Genomic DNA, 8003 nt, shown 5'->3' on the forward strand with positions numbered 1-8003 from the left:
TGCTTTATAAATCTGATATAAACCTGATATAAACTTACAAAACAAAGCAAAAACATTTTTTTCACTTATTTAGTCTGGACTATATTCCATATTCCAGAACTGTTCTTCCATCGAAGACTGTTAATCTCAAACGCCTTTAAATTACTAGAAATACGGCAGCTGGAAATTCTCTGGACAATTACCTACTCTTGCACAAGGAAGATGTCAGGGCAAACTTTTCACCCCAAACCGATCCTGATGCAACTGATGTAACTTGTGGTAATTCTGACAAAATCTAATTTCCTCCAGTTCCCTCTGGAGCTTCAAAAATGCTTTCTATAGCTATTCTCACACATGCAGTAGTATGCAGACCTGAGAAGAATGCTCCCAAATGTGATAGTAACTGTTACCATAGTAATAGTAATTGTAACTATTGCAGTGTCAACAAGATAATGAAACCATTTCTTAGTTTGATCACTACCATCATTTAATAGATATTTTATCAGCTTGTTTGACTGTGTTGTTGTTTAACATTACCCTTAGAATTTTAACCACTGAATCACCTAATGTCTTATCATTTAATCTGCCACTGCACTTTCATCATCTTCATGTTGAAACACTCCTTAAAGTCTTGGCCTTGAGATGACTGACAACACCATGAAGTACTTTGGTTTGATTGTAGCATACAGTGTATGTATTAACTACATTAACTGTGTTAGGGATCATCTATGCTTATTCTAATTCATTTATTAGCAAGCAGAGAATATTTAGTGTCAATGAGCTCCTGTGATAGTGTGAATGGTTGTCTGTCCTTGTGTGTTAGCCCTGCGACAGACTGGCGACCTGTCCAGGGTGTACCCCGCCTCTCGCCCCATGACAGCTGGGATTGGCTGCAGCACCTCCGCGACCCTGAAAAGGATAAGCGGTAGCGAATGGATGGATGGATGGAGCTCCTGTGATCAAAAGTGTTTTGAGGATTCTCTGTACTGAAGAACAACATTCTGAATGTGGAAGTATATGTAACCCACATTAATTGTAGTTGTTCTGCGGTATGATACATGATGAATTTTCTTTAATTAAAATATACATGTAATTGTACACTGATCCTCAGGTTGCATTTTAGTCTATCCCATCTATTATACAGAAAGCAGATTAAAAGTTTAATTAACTAAACTGTAATCAATTCATTAGTTACATTTAAAATAGACTGCAATTAACTGATCCTGTTACTTAATACAGTTAACTCTTTAAAACCCACCCAATTACAGACATGCATTCTTATCAACAGTATTTTATCTTAAGAGCCACATTAACACAACATTAAACTAAAATGCTTGATTCATCCGATTTGTCTAATCCAAGTTATTTGAGGATACAAAAGTTTGTCAGGCATTAAAATCTTTTGCAAGACAAAGTACCCAGCACAAAGTGTTGAGTACAAATGCATGCTATGCAGTGTTTGTGTGCATGTCTGAGTTGTGTTCTTTGTATTGTGAGACGTGCACTGAAGTGTAAGGGGTGTGATGAACTTAGGATCATCTCTTTCTCAGGTCATCTCCGCACAGTCTTTGTGCTTGGACTTCCTGACCTGACTTGTCCTCCTTTATTTGTCCAAATAGGGTTTAAGCTGTCTGGACTCACCATATGTTGGCTAACAACATTCCTGCCATGAATGACCCATTAACCCCTGCCTCAAAATCCTCATACATTTAAACATTGGATTGTAGTACATGATGTGTGTCTGTGTGATTTCTATAATGTAGACCTCAGTCACTGAACAGCAAATGTAAGTAAAAATTCTAGATGACAACGTACACAGCAATTTGAAACAGATTTATTTACAGTACTGAGATCAAAAGCTCACATCTTCCTGTGAATCTATAGAAAAAAGTTTAAAATTTCTAACACCAGACAAATGATTGAAACCTCTCACCAAGTAGCCAGGGTGCTGGTAAACAAAGAGCCCTCTACTTAAAATAAAAAAAAGAGAAACAAGGAATGGTAGACAAACTCAAATCTAGCAGCAATTTAAGAACAGCACAGAGCTATTTAGTGATAATATAGTGAGTTAATTGATAATACCAAGAACACAGTGCATTTCACTTGTTGTCAAGGTGTGTCAAGATATAGCACTAACAAAGCCTTGGTAAAATATTTTTGTCAAAATTTTAGAAAGATCTGCAAGAAATTCTGGAAAATATACTGGCAGTGCCCTCACTTAATGACCACACCAGAGGAGGGCATTCAATCATTTCTCATCTAATTGCTTCATAAAAAAATCAGTCAGGACTTTTTGCTGAAAGTATAACTGTCTGAAAATTACAATTGTCATAGTTCCCATATGTTTAATAATATAACTTATTATAGTATAAGCTTTGATAAAACTCAGATGAGGACTTTTGAATTATTGTTGAATTATATTTAGTTGTAAATGCAATACACAAATTGTTCCAGTAACCTTAAACTCAACAGGAGGGATGAATATCATTCTTGTTGTTACAAAGTCCTATTATTTTAACTTATTGGATTAATGGTGAAAAAAAAATATTTTATTGTTGCCCTTGAAAAAAATTTAAAAGTCATCCTAAAAACTGAAAATTCCTCCAAAATCACAATACGTAAGAGGAAAAATATTAATTTTCCTTATTTATTTTTAAGTTGAAGTTGAGGTCAAAACAGAAATGAAGAAAAAAACAGAAAATGGTTTTAGCTTCTTTTTTCTCTTTCTTTCTTTTTTCAGTGCAAATAGTGTAGAAATACAACATGTTGCATAAGGGATAAGTGGAAATAAATTAAAAATGTAAAACAATTTCCTAGATGGAAGATGGAAAAATATCAGTGTCACTTCTTTGTTTACATATTTTAGGAGGGTACTATATTTTTGATGCAAATCATAAACCCTAGTTTTGGAAACAAAGTCCCTACACTAGGAAATACTATAATGTTTAACTCATTCACTGCCATTGACGTCTATAGCCGTCAATGGCAGTGAATGAGTCAATGGGTTTAACTCATTCACTGCCAATGGCTGGCAGTGAATGAGTTAATATTATTTTCATTTAACAGTGCTTATTATTATTATTATTGTGATAATTCATTCCTTACTGAATGTGTTTTCAATAATTTTATGACATTTTAAAATACTCCTTAACCTGAAAAAACACATTTTGGTGTTACCCTGTTAACAATTGTCATGATGGCCTCTTTGTACACTCACAGTTTGTAGTGAACTGGTAATGGCTATGTAGTGGGCTGATAACATCAAAACGAGCTGCACCCAAATGCAGTGCAGGGTTTTGGTGAAACTAAATAGTTTGCACCAAATGGATTCAACACGAATGTCTGCAATAAACCTGCAACTTGGGGGTGTATTCTGGGTGAACTATCATTGACATTGAAATAAAACAAAAAAAATAAGAGAACTGAAGATGCTAAAATAAAGCTCTTGACACAGTGACAGCGAACTAGTTGTTTAACACTACCATTCAAAGGGAAAAAAATGTGTTATACCTTCTCATACAGCTGTACTGTAAATGTGAATGTATAATCCTCTAAGTGGGATGAACAGACGGTTCTGTTTATGTTCCAACAATAGCATACCTCAGCGTATCTGAGGCTCCTGCGAAAGAACATCTCTCAAAGTAGTCTTTTGAAGTTGTGATCAAGATGCAAGATTGCATGTCTGCGTGTCTGTCTATGAGTGTGTCTGATTTGGGTTACGTCTTCTCATCTGGTCTTGGCATTATAGAGTCAAGCTTGTTTTCTTTTTTCTCCTCCTTTGCCTCGCAAGTTGCTCCCACCATCTGGCACCAGGCTTTGAAAACCAGGCCAAGTCTCTCCCACCAGAACGGCATGAAAATATACCCACATATACCCAGCCATCCTGTCATTCTCTCTCAAGTCAACCGCAGACTATGAGCAAAGATAACATGTTTTGTGGGCTAAATGGAATACAAAGGAATTTCATTTGGTTAGGGGAGAGATTCTGAGATTGTAAGTATACTTGAAAATGGATTACGGCAAATTGTTCTGTGGTAGCTTTCAATCCAGAACCAAGAATTCAAAGACTGCTTGGAGTCTATTTTTGTTTTTTTTTAAAATCAAGGTCAGAGCTTTACAATCAGCTGATAGTTGCAATAATTTGACTTAGGCAGACTGCAAAAAGAGACAGAGGGACTGAAGGAGAGAACTGGTTCAAAAACCCAGTGACTTGTTTGTGTAGTTAACTTTCTGCTCCCGTCAGCGTGGAGGAACTCCATTGACTCCCTTCTGCCGGAGCCCAGGATCATTTGCATAACCTATTCCCCTCCCTTACTGCCAGTTGCCTTAGCCTTTCCCTCAGCCTCTGTTTACTCTGTGCGACCGAGGCCATGTTGGATCACTCCACTGCTGTGCTGTGTCGATTCCCTGGTCCGTGGCTGGGCTTTAATTGCCTTGGTTTTATGCTGGGTCAGGCTGTCTGTGATACACACTCTTTAGCAGGCCTCATTGTGACAATGACCTTTAAATTACTCCCTCTCTCTCTCTCTCTCTCCCACACACACACGCGCGCACACACACACATGCGTGCACACACATGCTGTGCTTGCATTCTTGAGTTTCTTTGGCTTTTTTCTTCTCTATTTACTGGGAACTTGCATCTTTATTTTTAAGAGTGACTCATAAGTAGGAGCTTCATATGTACATGTATTGTCATCAGCAGCACTGGTGGACTATAGCAGGATGACGAAGGTTAAGACTACGTTGCAGTTCATAACATTCCATGAATTTTGTGTGTGATGTTACAGAGCACACTAACAATCTGGTGATATCACTCTGTTGCAAAGCCTGGCTGACTGGAAAGTTTCTGCCTATAGCAAGAAGCAAGGTGTAATTTTCCCCACTATTGATGATCCACTGTGGATTTGTCCCTTAAAAGTTGATATATTATCCTCAACTTTTGAGCATAGAGGTTGCACATAATCATTTTCTTCATTCCACGTGGATGTATTCTCTTTTACCATTCAGTTTATCTGGAAATATTAAAACATATTGGGGGAGGAAGTTGGTCAGTGACATGGAAACCCTGGCAATGCAATCATGGCTACTTAGCTTTTAGAAATGAAAAACCTGCAATTGCCTAGTCATGAAAAATGTATACTATAGACATCAAACCCACCTTCTGTACAAGATTGGCTCTAATGGTACTTCAACAAATACAGAAATATGCCACAAATAATGTGCAGTTATTTGATGTGGCGATAAGCAATGAGCAAGCATGTCTTATGCTGCATGTGTACTCCCAGTAATGTGTGCATCTCTCGGTGTGAAACAAGTTGGTAATGAGGTCTGGGAAAACATGAATAACTTTTGGTAAAGTCTGAATTGTGGAAATGACATCTTCTGACAGTTATGTAGCACTGGCACAGGTAGAATCTTGACTGAATGCCACCCAGTTTAGTGGAGCAGCCAGCATCAAAGATCAAAGAGACAGACATCAAAAAACTGGAAGACTCAAGGATGGTGTGTTTCTGAAGTACCACCGCGTTCCTTTTCATTGTCTTCAATGCATCACCGTGCCCACTTATGTACTTTTATCACTCTTGACTAACTCCACAGAAGAGGTAAAATGAGGATGCCAGAACTACTTTCTGCATGAACTCTAAAAAGAGAAGAAGAAAAATAAATAATACAATAAGGATAAGAAATAGGCAAGATGTGAGCTGAGTGGTTGGAATGGGCTAAGATGTTCTTGTTGGCTTTTGTAAATCATTACTCTGTGGAGAAAAAAAATTTAATGACCTCTTGTGAATGTTAGATGACAAGTTTTGACACTGCACCTATGTCTGAAAAAAGTAATCCTGTTACTTTACTGATTACTTATTTTCAAAAGTAATTAGTTACTTAGTTACTTTTTAAAACATGATTTATCCCCTAAATAGGTAATAAAGCAATAGATCTTTTAGCCCAATTCTACTTTTTCTGCATAATCCATCATATAAAATGTAATCAAATAAAAAAGTCTCTTTTAAAACTTGTTTTATTAGTTTTAATCTTTTAACTTTATGCATCAGGCAAACATTAAATTATATGCAACATTATATAGTTACAAGTAACGCGTTACTGTCCATCTCTGGTGACGAGAGATGGGAGAACTCTAGTGATCATCATAATCTAAACAAACATGATTGGCTGGGAAACATAATTTTTGAAAGGATGCATATTTGTATATTTTTTATGATTGAATGGGATAGCAAAACTGCCCTCCAACATTGTACAATGTAATATTTTTGGCATTGGTCATAATTCAGAATACAAGTTCTTCACTAAAAACTAATGATATACTGATTGTATGTGATTATGTTAATTAGATATTTGCCGTGTGACCATTATGTCCATCAAAAGTCTAATGTAAAATAGAAAACCAAACTTTTTTCAAAGCTAGCTACTGTAACTGATTACGTTTGCTGGCCTCAGTTTTAGCACACAGCAAATGATTAGGTTATTGTTCTTAATATCTAACTAAAAAAAACAAACAATCCAAACAAAATCACACTTTTCAAAATGCTGCCCAGTTGCTAACAAATAAGTCAAACTTGTTACTAAAGGATGCTGAACTCCACCAAAGCAGATGATGTAGTTCTATCAGTGTCTTTAGGGGATGACCTCACATTCAAGTTGTAGGAACAGAACAGAATACACTTTTATATCCCCAACTGAGTATATTCAAAGTATGGATAAAACTTGTTCTGGCCTCCAAGTCCAAGTTACCAACAATATAACCATATTGAAGCCGCCACATACATACAAAGCAAAACATATCTAAATTTGTGAATAACACTTACATCAAAATCAAACATCATAAAAGAACAGTACACAAATTAACACAGAATACCTCTGCCTTGTTATAACACACAGTGTTTGTAAGGTGATTAAGGACTATGATAAACTTTCTGACTGTCTGCACCACTTCTAGCAACCTCAACAATCTTAAAATGCAGTTTTTGTGAGCTGATGACTCACCACAAGTGTTTGTGATTGTCTGGAGATGAATATATGTTACCATGGGTATCTGGGGTGATGCCACAAGCTACTGTAACTCTTGTCCCTAGGGGTGTACTACAAAACATGACTTGTTGATCTGTTGTTCTTAAACTTAATGTCACAAAGGTAGCTCTCTTTCACCCTATATAATCATGACAACCAATGGTAATTAATGGTAACACATTAAATAAACAGCAGGGTTAGAGTGTAGAGTTTTGGTCACATTTCACTCATTTTTGTTTTTTTCTTGCTAAAAGTGTGGACTAGATTACATTTATTGCCAAAATATTCAGCTGATTAATTAGTTTGACTTTGATCTGGCATCAGACTAAAATAACTTTAATGTCTCCCTCAGACTATGAAACAACGAGAATGATATATATTAAGTAAGCTTTAATGTTTAAATACACCAAGTTTAAAGTTTCAAAGCTCAAATGTTTAACTGTCACATTAGAACAACAGTAGCTACAAGCTACAAAATATATTAATTCATGAATTTACAAAATTAATTATTTTCTTCCAGCTTTGCTGTTTTGTCTTATTTGCAACAACAGTGTTCCATTGTGTTGTTGCATTTTTATGTTCACAATTTGCCCATTTTATGCTGTAGGTGAGAGAGAGGCCCTTTATGTGCCTGCACACATAAGACCGGCTTAACAGAGAAAGTTGATAACCACCATTGTGATTCTTGTTATTGCTGACTGCGCTTTTAGATTTTGTTGAGCCAGCTTACGCCAAGAATGGTTGGTTTCACAGAACACACTTCTGATGAAAATCTACTTGAAATTGGCTACTTGAAAGTATAGTGCAGAAACAATACCCAGTTATTCACGTTAATCTATTTTTAAATCACAGCTTCAATAATTGCGTTAAGTTTATAATATGCCTTATAAAGGGAAATTAATTGGTGAAATGTCACAATGACATTTTAGGTGTGTTGATGTGTTCATAATGTTAACTTATGTTCTCAATAACATCACAGAAAATGTTCCATCTTAAAA

This window comes from Aulonocara sp. 'chitande type north' Nkhata Bay, linkage group LG6, assembly GCF_057382095.1.
Source record: "Aulonocara sp. 'chitande type north' Nkhata Bay isolate Kocher_YH1m ecotype deep benthic linkage group LG6, A_spYH_male_GT1.1, whole genome shotgun sequence".
Classification (NCBI taxonomy): domain Eukaryota; kingdom Metazoa; phylum Chordata; class Actinopteri; order Cichliformes; family Cichlidae; genus Aulonocara; species Aulonocara sp. 'chitande type north' Nkhata Bay.